The sequence below is a fragment of the Crotalus tigris genome, unplaced genomic scaffold (genome assembly GCF_016545835.1).
Source record: "Crotalus tigris isolate CLP2741 ecotype Arizona unplaced genomic scaffold, ASM1654583v1 scf7180000017659.2616968, whole genome shotgun sequence".
Taxonomy (NCBI): domain Eukaryota; kingdom Metazoa; phylum Chordata; class Lepidosauria; order Squamata; family Viperidae; genus Crotalus; species Crotalus tigris.
Genome location: NW_024096546.1, coordinates 34,180 through 55,320, shown reverse-complemented (window position 1 = coordinate 55,320; position 21,141 = coordinate 34,180).

The following is a 21,141-nucleotide window of genomic DNA, read 5'->3' as shown; positions in this document are numbered from 1 at the left end:
AGCACTAGTATTTCTACTTTGAAAAGCAGGTGACCATAACTCTGCAACCCTAAAAACCTGTAATTTTAATTTTTGGAAGCTTTACTACAAAGACCTTTCCCTTGGATATTTTAATAAATGCACCTCTGTTTGGTGAATTATTTCTAATAAATATTTTTATTATTTTCAGAATTTTAAAAAGCATTGCAAAAATAGTTTCTCCATTAAACAGTTCAATAATAAGCCCTTTAAATTCTCTATTCATCCCTATAGGGTACTTTAGTTAAGATATTGGCAAGATAAAATATTTTGTATCCTCGTTATCATGAAAGGCTAGGCTAAATATACCGAATAGTTTATTTTAGTCCAAGCAGCTTCCTTGGCACAAAAGATTCCATCAAGAACCAAGGCTGCTATTAATGGACTTGTATTGTTTCTAGATAATGAGCACAATTTGAATTCAGTTTGCATTCACATAGTAGATGATGCCAAGGGACAGCTGCTGGATCTATTCCATTTCTTATGTGATGGCATTTTGTACAAATCTTCCGGTTTGAAAATAAAAATAGTATCTTATCTGTTGAAATACTTTAGAATCAATACTTATCCTATCATGGTAAATGTATTTGTTTGAAAACATTTGTGCTACTAAAACATCAAAACAAATTTAGGAAGGAAGGAAGGAAGGAAGGAAGGAAGGAAGGAAGGAAGGAAGGAAGGAAGGAAGGAAGGCCTAGGATATATGCCAATTACCTTTGACAATTTTTTCTCTATAATCACAAAAAAAGAGATTAAGATTGTACCCAAATATTGTGTAGTTTGATATTTTTTTTATGAAACTGAGCTTTTCAACATTTTCACCAGGTTGCCACATAGTTCTTTGCTATTCTGTCAACATTTTTTCTACTGATTATAACTTTAAAAAACAATTTATTCCATTCAACAAACTCAGTACCATATAACAAATTAATTGCATTTAGACAGCTATCAAAAATATTCACTTCCTTTCATATTTTCTGACATTTTGCTCCTCTCAGTCACTCCATGTGGATCCTACTAATGCGTAAAAAGAGTCTTAGTGATTAAGTAACATCAATGTTTGTTCCATATTTCATTTATCTCATAAACCAGCATACTGAATATATGATATGCCAGCTTGAAAAAATAATCTTGTCCTCTTGATTGAATCAATATAATTAAAAGGATAACTGGAGTTGGTTGTATGAGTATTCAACATCAGCGCTAATTATAAACCTCATAAAATATAAATCTCATAAAAACGTTGGTGCCCCTGATCATAATGAAGTTCTCCCCACATAGATTCTAGAACAAAGTATCATGCCCTACTTGATCTCTGTAACAAAGTTATTGAAGTCTATCACTCTGGAAAAGTTTATGGGTCCATTTCTAATGCTCTGGAACATTTCCAGTGTGGTTCTGGAGAAATGGAAAAGACATGGGACAATAGTGAATCTTCCAAAGAGGAGTCTTCCTATCAAAATTATTCCAAGAATGTATTATAATGCAGGAAGTCACAAAGAATTCAAAATGCTATGAAGGGATCTGCAAGCTTTTCTTACTTTGGATAAAGCCTTGATGGTCACAAAGAGCAATGATGTTCATCTGAAGTTTGCCAAAATATTCCAGAATGATTATCTAGACTTATGAGGAAAGAGTTATGAATAGATGAGTCAAAAATACAATTTTAGGTAATATGGATGCCATTATATATGGAATAAATCAAACACTACATTTCATAACAAGAACATCATACCATACATCAGACATTGGGGTAAGAGTACAATAATTTGGGTACTACCTAAGGATCTGGACAATTTGCAATTGTTGAGGAAGCACGAATTATTCTTTAAGTCAGAAAATTCTAATGAGAATATAGGGGCACCTGTCTATCGGCTACAGCACAAGACAGTGATTGCAAGCATGCAAGCAAAATAATGGGTAAAGAACAATTTCACTGTTTTGGAATGGTTATATCAAACTTCATACCAATGTCCATATCAACACTGAGAGACTATTCACTATCCAGGAAAGTTCTCAGTCTCAACAAGATTTATAGTATGTAGGAAGTTGATGCGATTTGTTATATTTATGTCACACGGATCTGAGTTTACTTTAAAATTATTATAATCTCAATTACATGCTATTTCAATTTACAAATAAATTGTGCTTGTCTTATAAATATATTATTTCATAGATTAAGCAAATTGGGTTAGGATATGCTTACTTACTAAAAATCATTCAATACGCCTCTATAGGAGGGAACAGGAATTAGCTGCAATCCAGTTTCAAATCCATAACTATTGTTACTTCCGGGTTGTATCATATTATCTTCATACGGTAGAAATACAAAAAGAGAATTTATTATCAAAAGAACTCTGCTCACAGTTTACTTTTGTCTTACTTAATGCTAGAATTTTAAATACGTGCAGCATTTAAAACTGTGTACCATTTCCATTTCTTTGTGGTTTAGAGCTCACCAAGCTGATGGCACTAAATTTTGGTAGCAAATCACTGAATTACAGCAACAAAATTTTGCCAATCTCATTACAGAAAAAGAGTACAAGATACCCCAAAACAAAGAGGATTCACCACCATCCTAACCGAAGGCCTGATTTTTAAGAATTTGCAAATCATCTGTAAGATGGGAGCAGAATTTCTAGGTGGATATGAAAGCACACTTCCTAGATCCAGCAAGAAGACACTGGTTAATCAACACAGTCAGAATCTGTCCACTTTAGCTGACTTCACTGGATGGTGAAGAAACATTTGGAGACAAGCAGTCCTCAAGTAACCATTTCTATGCAAGTTTTGTTCCACTTTAAGTCTTCATTAGTATCTAGAACTTTTCTAATTTCCCAAGAGAAAACTTTTGAAAATTCTATCACATTGCCATACGCCTTCCTCTCAATTTGGTGCCACATATTTAGGTATGGATACCTTCTTGTATCCCAGTGTGGGCAATAAAAGCTGTTTAATATCAAAAACAACACTCAAGAAATTCAAGTGTAAAAAACAAACTCTGGAAAATATGATTTAAAAAATACTTTTATTTCCACAGATGAATTATAAAAAGCAAAGCAAAATTATAAACAATAAATAAGTTATTGATAAAACTCATACATGTCTTATCAAATAAATTGTGTACATCTAGCTTTGGCAGCTGGTTTACTTATTGCTGGTTCCCTACAAAACAATCAGCTTTACTGAAAACCATGGCGTTTTTCAGTTAGCTCTGTGCAAAAGTGCATTAGCCATTTGTTACTCCGGCTCAGAATGACCATGGATCTTTCTGTGCAAGAACATTTTACTGTTTTAGTTAGCCCAGAGATTGTACTGGACTTTATGGGTCATTAATCACAGGAATGATGGGATACATATTCATAGATTTAATTTTTAAACAACATAAAGAGATGACATTTATTTTCAAGAAAAAGAAAAACTGAAGGCAGAAGCAAATTTTCTAAACCCACGGTCACTGAACCACGGTCACTGGTAAATGTCTATGGAGATTCTCAGTCATCCAGGTCTTAGTTACGCCAAAGGTGCTTTTTCAAGATACAACTGGACTTTCTTGTTTTTCTTTGAATATGTTTTGCTTCTCATCCAAGATGTTTCTTCAGCTCTGACTGGATGGTGGGGAATGGAAGGATGCTCAGGAGGATCTTCAGCCAACACAACATACATGCATACTTTAAACCGAAGAATGCACTAAGGCAGAAGCGTGTCGACCCCAAGGATAAAACACCCAAGCACAAACTAAGCAATGTGGTATATGTAGTACAATGCAGTGAGACATGTGCAGATCTATACATTGGGGAAACAAAACAACCACTTCATAAATGCCTGGCACAAAATAGGAGAACAAACCCATCAGGACAAGACTCAGCATCCATCTGCATTTAAAAGAAAAAGGCCACTCTTTTGAAGACAACAAAGTCCACATTTTGGACAGAGAAGACAGCTGGTTTGAAAGAGGGATCAAAAAGGCCACATATGTCAAAATTGAACAGCCCTCTCTCAACAGAGGGGGAGGAATACAATATCATCCATCTCCAGTCTACAACACAGTCCTTTCAGCAGTTCCAAAAAGGCTCCACATCCATTTGCACTACGCTGGTGATATTGAGGACACAGATAAATATCCAAATGGCCTCAACGATTCTCTAAAACAGTGGTTCTCAACCTTTCTAATGCCGCAACCCCATAATACAGTTCCCCATGTTGTGGTGACCCCCAACCACTTATACATCACCGGGTGCCAGGGGTGTGGACAAAGAAAAGGGGAAAAAATGGCGGACAGCCTTGTTTGGCGACCCCCATGAAATGGTCGTTCGACCCCAAATGGGGTCCCGACCCACAGGTTGAGAACCACTGCTCTAAAAGAATGCAAATGACTAGCTGTCTGCAAGGAATATAAATTCTTCCATTCCTCTCCATCCAGTCAGAGCTGAAGAAGCTTTTTGGATGAAGTGAAATGTCTTCAAAGAAAAACAAGGAAGTCCAGTTGCCTCTTGAAAAAGCACCTTTGGGAACAGCAATTGGTAATGAGAGCTTGTTTTTGCAGTGTGACATAGAGTATTTTGTGTGACATAGAGTGTGATCCTGCTAAGTTTTTGTTTCAGTATTCCATTATGTTATTCATTCCATGTTGTCATTACCTGAGTTCAAGCACAACCTTAGGTGTGTCTAAGAAACACAGAGCCTGGATTAGTTTAAACACATGTTCTCATTTAGTGACTTTCTTGTTCAGCCACCATTTGCTGTTAGGAATAAAAAAGTAACTATGACCAATCATTATATTTACGACTTTCTCGGCTCTCTAATTGATTGATCGATTAATCAGATTTATAGGTCATCCATCTATTGTATAAGCGGCTCTGAGCAGCTTACAATTAAAAAGAAGAATTTCAGCACACCTGGATATGATCTGACCATGATAGAGGAAACAAAGATAGGTTCCCTATTATATCTCATTGCCAGGGCATCATGTCTAGTGTTCGCCACTGTTTTAAGTCAGGCCATGAATGATCTTGAATGGGCCCTTTATGGTGGCCATAAAATCCTGAGGTGCTTCTGAGGCCAATCAAAGGGAAGATAGTTTGAAGTTCCTGAAAACCATAAGCCAGGAGGACTTCACAAACAACCCCACGAGATGGCCTCCAACAGCACAGGCAGGAAGATTGCTATGCAGCAGGAAGGCTAATACAATTGGCAACAATCTGATCCTGTGAGCCTATCTTCAAAAACCCAGCCTCAAAACTGGCAACATGAGAAGTAGCACTCCTGAAAGCCAACAGAGACTCCCAGTTAACAACTGCTACACCCTCTCCTCTGCCCTGGGATCTCAGCTGGTAGCTGGCACATTTCAGAAAGGTAAATAAAGAGAAGCTAAAATAATACTTTAAATGAAGTTATGGTTTCACTTAGTGACCAATTTGCTTAACAAACAAGATGGTACCAATTGTGGTCACTAAATTATTTATATTGACTCTGTTTCATATAATATCAATGTCGTCAGAAGTTAGTGCAGAACATTCTATCAAAATTTTGCATCAGTGAATAAAAATTAAACAAAATATATAGAATTTTATCTCACAGAATGATTTGGTGTACATCTTTTCCCTAACAGTGAATAAATTTATTTTCATGTGCAATTATTATACCAAGAAATAATATGTGATAGGTAGAGTTGGCCTATGAAATACCTGCCTGTTAATAACATAATAGATTCTGTTTTCCCAAATTACATCATTTTGCCTGAAAAAGAAGTTTCTGACTAATGTTTAAAATGACTTTGTATGATGCATTTATTTTTGAAAATAAATAATTTAACTGAATTGTTGGTAATAAATTTCATTAGGTAAAATATTTTTTAATATATAAATGAATGGTTACTATATCAAAATTTTAATCATCATTTAGGAAATACCTAAATACATAACTTTTTTCAGTAGTTAATTCTGTAGCAAAAATCCCATTTTCTTCATGCTGCAGTTTATTTTGCTAACACTAGAGAGCAAGATATACAGTGGCAGAAGGCAAAAAGTCAGGTGGAAATTTAAAGAAGAAGAAAAGCGATGCAGGTAAAAATATAGTAAGGAATTGACAGGAAATATAGTGGAGAAATAGAGGCAGTGCCAACTCAAAGTTCTATGGTGCCCCTAGACCAAATTGACTGATGGTAACCCATCAGTCAATCTGATGGGTGAAGTGAAAATTTGCATTTTTAGAATGATTAATTTAACATTTAGGTATTTATAAAATTCTGTATTAACAAAACAACATGGTGATTCTCTAAAAAATAGATGAAATGTAAACATTTTTTCTAGGTACCTTTGTTTTCAGAAGGAGGGACAGTATTGGTGACCCTTAAGCTTTGCCACCCTCGACTAGTGCCTACTCACCCTAAGCTTAAAGCCAGCCCTGATGTAGGATGGGATAGTATGGTATAAAGCAGAGGTCCCCAACTTTTTGGGCACCAGGGACCGGTTCTGTGGAGAGAGGTTTTCCCATGGACCAGAGGGTGCGTGATTTTGTGTGCTGTCTGCATCTCGCGGATAGGGCTTTGCTTGTTTGTGCAAACCAGTTGCTGGCATGCCGCGAACCAGTACTGGTCCATGGACGGGGGGTTGGGGACCCCTGGTATAAAGGACACAGCACACTTTCCTCATTTGCCACACATACAACCAAAGGTCACATTTTTTGCCCTCCACTCATAAAGATAAAAACTATTTTAAGGTTTCTGTGAATGGTACTTTTTTGTTTGGTCAACTTCTCAGTTCTATTGGAAAATACATCTGCATCTAGAAACAGTTTTCTAAAAAAAAAAAAAAAAAGCACATTCTTAAAGAGATGAGAAATATTCCACCAATCTCTGTTAATGCCAAGAGCTCCAATGCATAGTGAATTGGCATGAATTAATGAAGTGCTTTAAGCCTACTGACTGCTTGCTCAACTTCATTACAAGAATGTCTGGCCACTGTACAACATCTCTTAATTAAAGGGGCATTTGGAATTGGCACAATATGCAGAACTATAAAAGCAAGGGATTAAATTAAGTCCCTGTCCTGAATAGTGTAGGATTTCAAGGCACCATATCTGGCAGATTACTTAATTTCATCTTCCATTTTATACAAGCAAAACATCAGGAGCTGTGAATTGCTGTGGCAGCCAAACATCCAATTTCCTTTATTCATATTTATGTTCTTGCAATGTCAAGAGTATAGATTTGTTCTTGGTCTATGCAGAGAACATATTAATGAAATGGCTCAGTATGTAAAAAAAACATAGATATTTAACAATCCAGGGCCTTTTTTTTTTCATACTGAATAAAGCAGGAAAAATGAAGGAGGAGGAATCTAACCCTGTTCATTTCCATTGCTTCTCTGCTCCAAATCCAAATCCTCCCAGTTTTCTCTCTTATGGAACTGGTCAAACTAAATATGCTGCTAGCAGTTATAAAGAAGGAAAACAGATAATGAAATAAAAAGAAGGAAAAATAAATAAATTAGACAGAGGAGAGGACAAACCAGTTTCTTGAGCATGAGCCAAGCCAAGCAAGGGAAGTTTCCTGAGTTAGTAATGACCTTTCTCTCATTTTGCAGTTCCAAAGCATAGAGAGTGAAATTTATTCAGAAAGCAATGGCAGAAAATTACCAATCAATTATAGAGGCGTTTTTTGTTTGTTTGTTTGTTTCTTTAGCACTGACTGGACCTTGCTCAGCATCAATCTAATCAACTGAAAACGTTAAGTCTTTGCTCATTTTCTTCATAATAACAAAAGTGGCATTGTGCTTTTGCATCCAAAACTCCATTCCTTTGAGGCACACATGTGATATCCTGTCATATATACAAAAGGGGTGAGGATTGTCAGATGACAGCACAATCCTGCTTCTGTCAGTCTGTCCCGACTGCACACAAAATTAAAATGCTGAGAACATTTTAATTTTACCTGATATTCTTGTGAAGCTGAAAGTACCTCAGCTGCTCTGGCCCTCTTCACAATCTGATGAGATTGTTTGTAAGAATCAGAAATATAAGCCAACTTGTAGTGATAAATGTTTTAGCTCAAAAATATCATTTTAAAATTTAGAGCAGTTGTCCTAAGCTCACTGGAAGTGTTCTCATGCAGGTTTGACCATTCTAGAAGCATTTCACAGTTGAAATATTCAATCTGGACTCAAAGACTCTGGATTTTGAATTTGAATCTGGTCAATTCGAGATTGATACATTTCAGAATTGAAGTATTGTGCATAGTTCTAACAGAAACAATCAACTCATAATAGAAAAAGCACCACAGAAATATAAATATACTGAATATCCAGTAATTTCAATAATCTGAAAAGTAGCATATATATGCACTGTCCAACATATGCACTGTCTAACTCTAGTATGTTATATTTTATCTATCTTGTATGCTTTATTTTTTTTCACCTATTTGGCCTTCACTAGCATACATCTCAACAACTACACTGTAATTGGGTATAGCAGTTAAGGTACCAGGCTAGAAACCAGGAGCCATGAGTTCTAGTCCCTCCTTGGGCACAAAGCCAACTCTTCACTCTTCATTTCTTAGTCTTAAGAAGACAATTGCAAATCACGTGTCAAGAAAAATGACTAGTCCAAGCAGTCCGCAGGAGTCCCAGCTAACCCTGCCAAAAAAAATTAAGTAATGGCATCAGAATACCATACTGAGGTGAAAATTACAAGGACATCCTGAAACAAATTTATTGCATCTTCACAGTCAGATTAAGCGGGAGCAAACGGACCCCAAAATATTGGGGACATGGAAGAAAAATAATAAAAAGATGCAATAAGTGAGTTAAGAAAAAGTTGAAAGACTCATATAAGGAATGTTCAATAATTGTGAAACAATGGAAACAGTTTTAACTTTTATTAAAACAAATTATATAATTAAGTAAGATGTTATAGCTCAGGAGGAAAATAAATAAAGCATTACAATTGTAATTGACTGTTATAAAAAAAACCAGTTATTGCACTTGTCCCAATGTAGAGATAACATTTGTAATAAAGTAAATGTGCAGATGGATTCAGTTATTGTATGTTTTCTGTATATAATACACAAGCAGTAGGATCAGATTTTGATGCAGCCACACAAGTTCTGTAAGGACACAATTGATTTAATGCTTTGATAAGTGATGTTTCATGCACACTAATATTCATTACAAAGCCCTTCTTTCTAATAATGCTTTGCAAAGATCTATGACAGTGGTTCTCAACCTTTTAATTGCCGCGACCCCCAACCGGTCATAAGTCGAGGACTATTCAACTGGTGCAGCACCATTTGCAGAATGGGACTTTTGGCGGGCTCAGCAGGGCAGAGACAGCCTGGACAATTCCTATTGGCTTTTGAAAGCCAATAGAATTAGACTCTATTCAAGAGAGTCTATTCTATTGGCTTTCAAAAGCCAATAGAATAAAAGGGAGTAGCACAGCTAAGGAAAAGGGGGAAAAAATGGCGGACTGCGTTGTTTGGCGACCCCCGTGAAATGGTCGTTCGACCCCAAATGGGGTCCCGACCCACAGGTTGAGAACCACTGATCTATGAGATATGTCCTACATAGGAATGGACAGTCTTTATTGTCTCAAGGGCAAGAACAGTCTTGAAATAACATGGAAAGAACCATATTCAAAAATGGATAAGGCCAGGATTCATTGATGTATCAATGGGTGCCTTAAGCCAATGCTCCAAAAATTTAAAAACAAAACCACTTAAAAGCTTATTTTTACACATTTGTAAAAATTGGGAGGGGCATGTGGGTTGATGGTGAATCACAAAGGTCTTCCAGGTCTTGTCTACCTTTGACCTAATAAAAATGACTACCCAGAAAATTTGTGTTTTGTGTCTAAGCACTCAAACAAGCAACAATGTTTCAACTCCCAATACTTGGGATTAAATAAAATATCTAAAAACATTCCACTCTCATTCCAAACATGTTTTGTGCACTCTAATTCCTTGGTCTTATCTACTTTCCATGATCTCACAGCACATACAGTATATATTTCATTTCTGATATATTTTTCAACTGTCACAGGGAGCTTGAGAAGCATAATGCAGCAACTCCAAGCCTATCAATACTAAGTTTAGTTTCAGAAAGTCACACTGGGTCTTTTTGCTTTGTGATGTGGTACTATGCATTTGTGTTTAATGGTAATAATAAAAGAAGTTTTTAATAGTGCATGAGATTAAGAAAGTGGAAGCAACTGTTTAGAGAAGGCATGAGCTTTGTATAACTGGATGCATTCAAGCAGAAGTTGGCATCGATATATCAGCAATGCTTTGAAGTAGATGCTTGCATTATGGCTTTGTGCTGGAAAAGCCTATTGGTGTTTGTTTAAATGGGAACAGAGTCATGATGCTAAGACACAAATTGCAAAATTGCGTTTAACTCATTATTCTCTAATTAAATAAGTATTTACAGATGTGTGAGAAGAGATGGAGAGGAATAAATAATAAACCCAATGAAAGGGTCAATAGCATGAGAGATTCACATAGATAAATATTGATTAGGATTCTTAGTACTTTCTAATGAATACTTATATTCTCTGTTTCGGGGGGGTCATATAATTATTCCCCACTTTTCTTATAGCTATTGAGATAATTGTAGATTATCATAAGAGCATTATTTAGTAGTATTTAGTATTTAGTGTGTGTTTCTTCTCATTATATACTACCATTTGTCATCACCAGTATTCTTTTCCAGATTCCATGCAATTTGTACATATCTTTCTCTATTGGGTATGGATTTACTTTCAGAGAAGTTACCTGTACTGTGTTCTAAATACTAGTGCAACATTTCTCAACCTTGGTATCTTTAACATATGAGGATTTTCAATTCCCAGAATTCCCCAGCCAGCATTCCTATCCCCCTGTTGTAGAAGTATCTCTTATATATGGAACATTCATGTCACCTTTTTATTCTCTTCTACTTTAGTAATATACTTCATGGATATGACTCGGAAAACATATTTTCTCATCTGATTTAGGAAGCTCCTTAAGACAAAATTTGGGAAGTTGATTTTATCTTTTATTTATTCCTGATAATGTTGGGAAATGCAGTTAGAAAAAGAAAGCTAAGGATCTCAGTCAAATAATTTTCTTATGCCAATCAATGACCAATCCAAGCAATGGGATTTTGGTCTCACAAGGACAGAAAAGGGGAACAGAGAAAGTGAAATATAATGCAATGCCCCTGTGACCGGTTTCACCTTTTCTTGAAAGAGTAGGGGGAGGAAACAGTGGAAAACCTAATGGGATATGAAACAAAAGAATTAGCAGTGAAAAGGACATACAAAAGAGCATTTTGAAAAAATGAACAGTTTAAAATTGTGCTTTAAATACTGACTCGTTAATATGAAATGAAAATTATATTATTAAGATGTTCACTGATAATTCTTTATAGCTGATCATCAGTATTTTTGCTGAAAACTTTTTGCATTCACAGTAGTTAAAGCTGTATAAAAACACCTTAAATAAAGGAAACAACTTAGTAGGATTCAATTCGATGGTATAAAAAAATTAGTGGGGGCTTCAATCTCTTTGTTAAATGAAATTGTCAAAAAGCCAAAAAAAAAAGGCTGAAATTGTTGCAGATGTTCTTAGAGTCATATCTATTTATTAATCTCAGTTATCTAAGTTGCTTAGGAATCTTTTCTTAAATGGTTTGTCAATCTCCTCAGAGATTCATTTCTGCACAGGGAAGTGCACAGGATAGGGTTAAAACAAAATCAAGACGGGAGCCAGGGTAGTGCAATCAAACATCCACACAAAAGATGACATACAAAAAAACAGCTTGAACTTTGTCTGCATTGTGCCTTTGCATGATGCAAAAGGGACAATATTCCAAATAGCAATATGCATTTCAGAATAAATATAGATTGACTTTCAGTGGAATTCAGCTAGTTTCCCCTCATGGCTTGAATCTGTGTACTTCTTGTTTTGGCTAATAGCCTTTGACAGGAAGTGCTACAAGAACTAGAACAAGAATTTATCAACTCTGTGTTCAGTTTCCTAACTAAAATTCTGGGGCTGAAGTATTTTCTTGAATAATAAAGTATTCTCTTACTGGTATTGCTAACGTGGGCTATCACTGAGAAATCCTAGACTGCAAAGACAAAAATTGGGGGGGGGGGATTATACTGCTTGAACTGCTGAAGTTCATCAGCTAGTGAATGATTTCAGTATTTAAATAGACAAAGATGGAACAAAGAATGAGACATCTTCCTATGCTCGTTTTATCACATTTAGAAGCCACTCATCTCCCTCACAGAGGAACTCTAGGTGATATACAATTAAAATGTTAAGAACACAAAAACTGAATATAAAAATTAAAATAGATGCAAGGATAATTAAAATTTGACATTAAAAGTTAATTAAAAGATAAAGGAGGATTTTCAGGACACTAACGAGTCCCACGGCTGCATGCTTCCCTGTGAGCCCCAAGCAAAATAGCAAAGCCAGGTCTTTAGATATTTTTGAAAGGCCAGGAGACTTATGTCCTTATGGTTTCCTATTTGTGTTACATAAACACATTGCTATTTCTTGGCTAAAAAATCTTAGTTTGCAATTTTCAGCTCCACCCCTTAGGACCAGTGTTCCCCTTATTCTATTTTTTTCTACAGTTTACTCCTCCAACATTTACTAATGATACTAGGTAGCTGTTGGATATTCACTGCAATATTATATCCATTTAACTAATTACTACCATCACAATGCAGTGCACTTTAGAATCCAAAGGTTTTTAGATATAAACAGCTAGATTATTATTTTAAAGTACTATTAAAATACAGTAGTATTTTAAATTCCCTAGATCTCTCCTTTTAATCCATTAATTTTGTCAATATTGACCTTTTTTCACTGTTTTATGTTTGTATAGTTCTGTTCTCGAGGTACTGCATATCATATCAGTGAATGAAGATTCTATTTATAGAAAGTTGGTTGTTAAATTTCTGTCATAAACAACTTCATTCAACTTATGAGGTATAATGAGAAGAAAAAGTATTTTGGAGAGTTTACACAGATGAGATGAAACGTTCTCTAAATTCAAGGAGGTGAGAAACCATATAAAAATTAGTTCAAATACTCACTGCTTTTTCACAGCTTAACATGGTCATTTATGCTTAAAGCCCTTGTGCATTTAACAAGCTATTAGTAATCAATGCCTAGATGTTTAGCCATTATGTGCAAATACTTTCTATAATTAGAAGAGCCATTATCTTCTGTGAGCGTATAATGTTCCTCAATAAAATGGATTGTCTACCACAGGCTATAAGCAAATAAGTATTTCTAGTTTACAGTTTCCGATAACAGCTGGTTCCTGCTGTTTGTAGTAAGGGGGGGGGCTAAAATGGCTCAGGGGGTATAAATCACCAGTTCTTCTTAAAGACAACTCAATTGTTTCATTTTTATAATTTTATCAGAAGATATTCATCCTGAAAGTCTGCTGTGGGTAAGACTACCACATTTCATATGGAAAATTGTTTAAAATTAGTTACACATACTTCTTAATATGCTTAGCATATTCACTCCAGAAATTGTTCTAAATAACAGAGACATTTCTATGTGCTAATTTTAAATCTGAACTTTACACACATACCCCAAACAAACTGTAACCAATCGTAACCGAGGTTAATCACTTGCTGATTCCACTGGCATTCATTGTAATGATGATAATTATAATAAACATATTTAAAATTAATGTGCATGTCATATGCATATATCAATTCCGTTCTAATTTACCATTGATTAATGTCCATACACTGAACGTGCTTGCCATAATAAAATGACCTCATGAGGAAGAATAAATTGTTAGATTATGTGGGGGAAGGAAAGAAAAGGGAGAAAAATCAGAAATTATTTTGAAACTCATTGCACAAATGCTCTCAAATAAAGATAGAGTGATCCATCCTTAGTCTCAAAAAAGTATTTGCACCAAGTATTGTTCTGGCATGTTAGTAACCACGTAGCCAAAGAATGACAGCCAATTCCTGAAATTACATTGCACAAAACACTCATGTACGGGATAAAGATAGAAAAGATCTGCTATATTCCCACCTCTGATTTTGGATTTCCTAAGAAAAAATGAAAATGCATGGGCTTACAAGATGTATCTAAACTGCTGTTAAGACTTAAGGCAGGATAAATGGGAATTGAAAATTTCCAAGCCAGAGTTGACTGTTATATAAACATTTAAAAACTGTTCCATTTCAAGGCTATAAGCATCATACCCAAATATCCATTTATTTGGAAAGATGGAAATAACAAGCCTTTAAATTTAAATCCCTACAACTACAAATCCCCAGTAACTACAAAGAGGGGCACAGTAATGTTAATGTTAGGAAACATAAGAGGTAATGATGTATAAGACCAAGAGATAATACAAGGATAAGCCAAGAAAAGAAAGAAAGAAAGAAAACAGTATTGGAAAATAAATAACTGGTATCTTTGGTACTAAAATGAGAAAAAATTCAGGACCCAATGAATCCAAAAATCAGGCTCAAGAGGCACCTACAGGATAGCTAGGCTAGTTCCAAATGTTTTTCCAACAACAATCTGCTAAAAACTGAGTATCTTTGTACTATATAAGGAACTAACACAAAAAGTTATTAAGAAACAAGACTACTCTTGTAAAAGAAATCTCCACAGAGACAAAACATTTACACCTGCCAGCTTTATCACCTCTAGTTTTAATAGATTAGTATTCTTGGCAGATAAGATGAGATTAATTCTGTTAGTCAAAATCAAATGCCAGCTCCTAGCACTCCAGCATGGCTAACCTTATTGTTATTTTGCAGGTGGGCCTGGTGCTATAAAAGAGGGTTGAGATTAGTGTGAAGAGTGTAATGTCTTTTTCTTCACCTTTCATTTTTCAGTTGGTCTTTTATCTCAAACTGTTCCTATTTTCCTGATCCCATCTGTCTGTAATTCTGAATAAAAGAACATTAAGAACTGAAGTAATATTGAAACATTTATTGCACAGCTTCACTTGTTATTATTTGCCATTCTTTCGATTTATGGACTGCTTTTCTACAAGGAATAAGTCAATCCCAAAAGAACTGACATAAATACTGAAGATAATGACACCAAAAAGTCTTTTTAGAAGGAAAGGAACAAAAAAAAATAAAAATAAAGCAAATACAGTACTCCTTCCAAAAAAGCTTAATCAGAAAAGCATGCTCAGTGGTCACATAATAACTGTTGCAAGGGGAACAGTGAGAGTTCTCTGGAATCTTGAAAAGAATCAATCTATACTGCAGCATTTTATTGCAAATCAGGGTCGAGACAGTACTATTTGTAACTACTCCAATTAGCTGTCCAGTTAATATGAGAAATGCAATATACAGTAGTAGTCTGAAACAGTTGCTATTCCCAACATCACAAAACAAGATACTGTACTAATAAAAGAATGTATAACAATACATTTGGCTAAGTACTTGTTAGACACAGCAATCTGTCTTTTGCCCCAAACCCTCCATCAGTGCTCACCAACCATTCTTCTAGCTGTATAAATAAAAAAAAAAAGTTTTCTTCTTGTTACTCCTTACATTTCCTGGGGAGCAACCATTTTGAATTTGTCTCTTGATGACTCAGAGAACAGTTGAAAAATTGCTGTGTTTCCTTCTGAATAAGCATTTTTAAAAGATTTCTGGGACTCTTCTCTGTAGGAACAGTCATGAGTCATAATCTGCCAAGAGGTAACTATAAACAATAGCCAATCACGTCAGACTGTCAGTGTGCAGGGAACGGCGTAAATAACAATTGCTAGCTAACAGCTATCAATATCTCCATAAGTAACACATCATACCTGAATGCATAGATCATATTTATGTATTTAAATCAAGGTTGGGCACATTTTTCTAGTTTAACCTGGGAAGATCCAGAACAAAATGTAGGTGAGATAAAACTATGAGAATCCAATTTACACCAGCACCTTCCTCCTTCATTGTCCCTCTTTCTCATGCCTTATCTTATGTAGATCCCATTCTTCTATCAGTCTATCCTTTCCACTCTCTCCTCCTTCTTCCTCTTCCTCTTTTTCCTTCCAGATGTCAAGCTGTAGGATTCCATTGTACATACTTATGTACGTATTTATAAGAAATGTTTCAGAAGGGTGAAAGGAAGCAAATCTAATTATTATTAGACTGGTAGTGCTGCAGCCACAGAAAGAAAGAAATTAGATGGGCAGTTTTGCTTTGAAAGGATTTCAGTCCCACAACTAGATAACTACAGCAGGTACACAGATCAATGCTTTTGCACCCTCCTTTAATTTTCTCCTCTGGTTACCTCAAAGAGATTTTTTTGTGCGTGTGTGGGATGAGGGGCAAACAACAATCATTTTAAAAGTGAGTTTTTGTCCATTTCTGTAGGTTTCAGGCTTGAAATAAAGATGCACAAAGAAAATGCACAAAAATACCATTAGATAGCAAAACTGATGCAGTTCAAAGGGAGAATTGGTAGGCTAGAAAGTGATGAGAGAAGTAGTTCTCCATCACTGGTTTAAAAATTTTTCTGGACTAAATCTCATCCAATAAATTTCAATAAACAACAAACATAAATAATAAAAAATATTTGATGCATGAGTCTATATAAAATCTGTGATGAAAATGTAAGTCTAACAATAAAATAAAACAAAAAATGTAAACATTTGATTCTGATAACCCTTCACACCCACCTCCAAGATTTGATGGCTATAAAATACAACTGGGCACTGAGATTTTCTGAAAAAATGTTTAGTGGCCTCATGTTTCTTCTTCTCCTTCACAAAGTAGTAACAAGATTTCTGATTATCTTTGGTACTGTAGGTGTTTCTCCAGCAGGAATGATTAAGCCTATTTGGATAGAAATTCCACTAGTTTCAATGAATATACTCAATAATATATCATTGGATTGGCAGTCTTTGGTTCTTGATGGAAACTGACCTCCTGAAGTGTGTTTTATCATGGCTCCTTTTTCAAATGGAACTGATGAAAACTGTCACTATGACATGTGTGACACAGTTGCATCCCACTGAGTCCCACTGCTTTTTATCAGCTGTTGATGAATTGCTTACCACAGGCTGATACAATCCTTTTCTGCACCATGCACAATCAAACTAACAGGAACATGAAACAAGATCTGTTCATTTTCCTATAACAGCTGTAAGGATATCCCTTCACTTCATAGGAAGCCAACATTATATAAAACATGTAAGACATTTAATAAAAGGAATAAGGTCCCTGGTAGTCTATGTAGCTACCATTCCAGATCATTGAAGAGTCTGTGTAATTGAAGTGTTAAGATATTTTTTTTTTTTTGCAATAATTTCTTATAATGGTTTTCCAGATACCAAAGACAGTTGCTTGCACGATTACCTTCGCAAATGCCACTATGTGGATGTATACACTACTTTTAAAACAATCTTCACTCTAATTATGAGAGAAAACCATTGAAGCCTCTTATCTTTCTTACTTTCTGGAAGAAAAAAACAAGTTTTTTTTTTACCTCTAGATGGTGCAATGTTAGAGAAGAATGATTTAGTAAATAGGATTATAGAAAAATAAATTCAGATACATTGACACCTGTTTAAGCCTAAATTCATCCTATCATATATGAACTGACATTATATTGCATGATGTAATTTACCTATGAATTACAAAGTCTATATAAAATGATTTAGCATGCATCTTTTCCAAATGAACAAGATTTAGTTCTGATTTCTCTTTCTCAAGAATATAATTAGCTATGGAATATTAAAGGACTAACCATTTGTATCCTCAGTTAGCTATAATGATATTGGGGGTGGGGGGAAGGTGAGAAGAACACTACAAGCAACTATAGGGAATTTTTTAATATAATCCAGCAGCAAAGTTCAGCAACTGTATACCTGGCTTGCCAATTGGATAATCAGCCATAAAGAACATTCAAATTCCAGAATAGAGACAAAATAATGGAGGAAGTGCTGCCTACAGCAAGAATACGTGCTGGTATGGAATGAAAGATCAAACTATTTCTGTCTTTTATATGCCCTACACTCTGTGTCTCTATATGATTAAAAAACTGCATGAAAATGAATTTGAACATATTTTACATTAAAGCTAGGTAGGTAATAATACTCTCTGGTCAGTTTGAATTACACTTCCATTAATCTTTGCCAGTGGGCCATTGTGATTGGGAATGAAAACAGCTCAAACCATTGGACAACTGGACAACTGGAGAGCACAGGATTAATTATTCTCTTCCCTAAAATATTTTTTTCTGCCATAAAGTTTTTAAAAAGTATTCTTGTATTGATTCTTACCTGTATTTATTTTTGTAACCATTTTCCTAGCCTGACCTTTATTTAATGTTTTACAAGAATGCAAAATTTGGATATCTAAGAAGAAATATATCCATTTCATACAGTTTTAGTTTTAATAGTTAGATATACTTTCAAATAGGAAATATATGTTTAAGCATTATTTACTTTTTACATAGTGTACAGTGTGTAAAGATTATTTACTTTTTGCTGCAAAACTGTTTTGGGAGAGTTACTAATGCAACGTTCACATACTTCTTTAAGTCCACTTTTCAAACTGGAAATATTTGAGTTATGCATTTGACTTAATAAATTACCTTTTTCCTCCCAGACCCTCTTTTTTTCTAGATAACCACTAACTGGTCTATTTAAAATATTGGAAATTTAAAATTTAGATTTATTTTGCAATTCGTTTTTGATCTGATATATAGTATATATTTCTTTGGTACAGAATTTGGATTTTTTTTCTCTTCATGGCTGTCACTGGGAATATTTCTCATAATGCATTTCAGTTCCTTTTCAAAGGGTGAGTTGGTTTCAATCACTTAAAATATGAAATAAATCCATCCTAGAGCCTAGGAGCAATTTATGGAACTCACAAATCAATATTACTTAAAGTATCCCTTCTTTAAAATTAATGTTGTATCCTATCTTTGCAACCTAACAGAAATAATATACAACACTTTCAGAAGGAGCAGAAAGCTGGCATGAGTATGTTTTCCATAATATTTAAGTGTGGGAAGCTCCTTCACTTCCAGATGTTTTTTCCAATAGCTTCAGCAATTATGGCCAATGATTAGCTATAGGTTAACAATCTGAAATATCATAAATCAATAGTCCTTACATAACAAGGTTTTCTTATTACTCAAAGCCAGGCCTATAGGCATGAAATACTTCCTTCTAACTCCAGTTATGTAGGACCAGCTGTAATTATTGTGCAATAAGAATAAGAAACTCTGTGCATGTTCAGATTCTCTCTTTTATCGATATACATACTCCATGATGGATAAACCATGTCCTGAACTTCATTTCTCTGACATAAGTCAAACCCAATCCAAGCAGTATGTCAACACTGCAAACAAATTTGGCTGAAGCCATTTCCACTTCATTTTTGGTTGCCACAGAATTGGGAGGGGCGATGTCTACTTTTAAGTTTAGACAAAACTTTTGGGAACCAAGGTCACTGCTGCCTGAATTTTGGCGAGCTGAAACTTCCATTAGAAAATAGTTAATTGAGGAATGTGATTTACGACATATTACTGGGATGAGAAGTTCAACTTTGTAATATTATAACCTTTGGAAGGGAACTTCAGTCTTAGTTTCACTTTTGATCATGCCAATACTTTGTAGCCAATAAATATGTTTTTTAAGGAAACATCTTGCCTTGGAGTTCTCTTTTTACTGGTCTCATCTATCGGAATTATGACACAGTACTTCTCCAATGTTCTAAATTAAGATATTTTATTACTTCTTTACTTGCTTTCAGTACATTCTTGGCTATAGAATTGAGACTTAAGCTTTGCTTTCTGGAATAAAATCATGCAAATGGAAAGTTATTCAGCACAGTAGATTTGGAAAATTCAATTGCTTGATTGGAGATGGGAACCAGAAGTTGGTTCTGTGAAACCTCAGGCAATCTATATGGTTCACATAAAATCAAGTTTCTCATTATGTTGTAACAAATTGCTAATTCCAATGACCGATTAGGTTAACAAGGCTCCTGTCAATAATGGCAGTTCAGCAAACAGGAACTCAATATACTGAGCCAATCTACTTTAATCACCATTTTAAATGATAGGGGTAAAATTTGGGTTTAGTAGAAAAAGTCCTTCCGTTCCTTTTTCAAGTCTTTGAAAATGCATTGTAATATTCAGAGATAACTAATCTTCAGTTTAAGATGATAGCAGATAATCTAATAGAGCTGCAAATTAGAGATCTGAAACAGGCATCAAAAGCAAGTTCTTTAGACAGGATGGCATGCAAACACTTGCACTTTCACTTAACTCAGCTACCTTATAAGCAAAAGATTGGCATATATCAAATCATTGGGTTAATATCTAGGTAGTTGTATGAAAAACCTCTCAGGGCTGTAGAGAACCATATGGATATTCAAAAAACTATGCAACCGAAATTTAAAAAAAAATATTGAGATCCAGGGCAAGAAGAAAACAGACATCCAGATATAGCCTGAAATATAGCCTAAACATTTGCCTGTTATGTTGAAAAAAAATCCTACCAAGCTTAGTAGGAAACATTCCTGAATGAATTTAGGGCTTCATTGATAATATTTAGCTCTGGAAATTATTTTTGAAGAGCAATACATTGGCTCTGATCTCAAAATATTTCTGCCAGGATACCTTGGATGGAACTTTCAGAAAATTGGAATTATTTCTATAATGTTAAAACTATGTGCAGGATTTTCGAGAAGTATTTTTGACCTTGACCTACACAATAATTTGCAAAAAAAAAAAAATAATAATATGAGAGGTTCTGAAGAGGGAACAACAATCTAACAAACTTCTCATAAAAATTGCCTCAACATATAACATAACATAACATAATATTACAGATAACATAATCTTATTTTTATTTCAAGACTTCAAACTACTTGCATTTCTAGGTGAAAGTAATTTTCATCTTTAGTACATTTAATTGTGAATTTATTTAGTGTATTGGCATCTGGGAGCTGAAGTTTTAAGATGAAGATTTATCAGGCAAGCTTTAGTGGGAAGAATATATTCTGTGGAACTAAGAAAGTCTTCCTTCACCTCTATTGCTAAGAAATTATTTTGTTGTTATTGTTAGTTGTGAAGTCGTGTCCAACCCATCGCGACCCCATTGACAATGT